The sequence below is a fragment of the Nematolebias whitei genome, chromosome 21 (assembly GCF_014905685.2).
Source record: "Nematolebias whitei isolate Nwh7 chromosome 21, NemWhi1, whole genome shotgun sequence".
Classification (NCBI taxonomy): domain Eukaryota; kingdom Metazoa; phylum Chordata; class Actinopteri; order Cyprinodontiformes; family Rivulidae; genus Nematolebias; species Nematolebias whitei.
In genome coordinates, this window is record NC_056518.1 from 10,066,835 (window position 1) to 10,067,438 (window position 604).

Below are 604 nucleotides of genomic sequence, written 5' to 3' on the forward strand. Positions count from 1 at the left end.
ATATATATCACATATGTATATACACACAATTATGTATATATATATTTGTATATATATATACACATATGTATTTATATACATATATATGTATTTATATATATTCATATATATTTATATACATATATATGTATTTATATATATTCATATATATATTTATATACATATATATCTATTTATATATATACATATATATTTATCTATATATATTTATAGATATAAATATATATATGTATATAAATTAAAACTCTGATGAACCAGATTCTACAAAAACATTACATTTAAATTTTTATAGGTTTTCATCATCATTTGATGTATTTGCACTCATTGTGTCTTCTTTCAATGTTCATTTTAAATGTGTGGTTTCTTTTCTTGTTCACATATATACATTTTATTTTTAGCTTTGCTTTAAAGTTCTTGTTTTGTGATTTGTACATTTGTGAGTTAAAATAAAGTTGAACTGAAGGTCGTCTCTTCTTTAAACATGTTTGAGGGAAATATTTCTGAGATCCAATAGTTTTGTGTCTTTTTATGATTTTCAGCTGAGTTAACAGTCATTAAAGTGAAAACAGGATTTCATGATGAAGCTGGCACCGTTTATTTATTT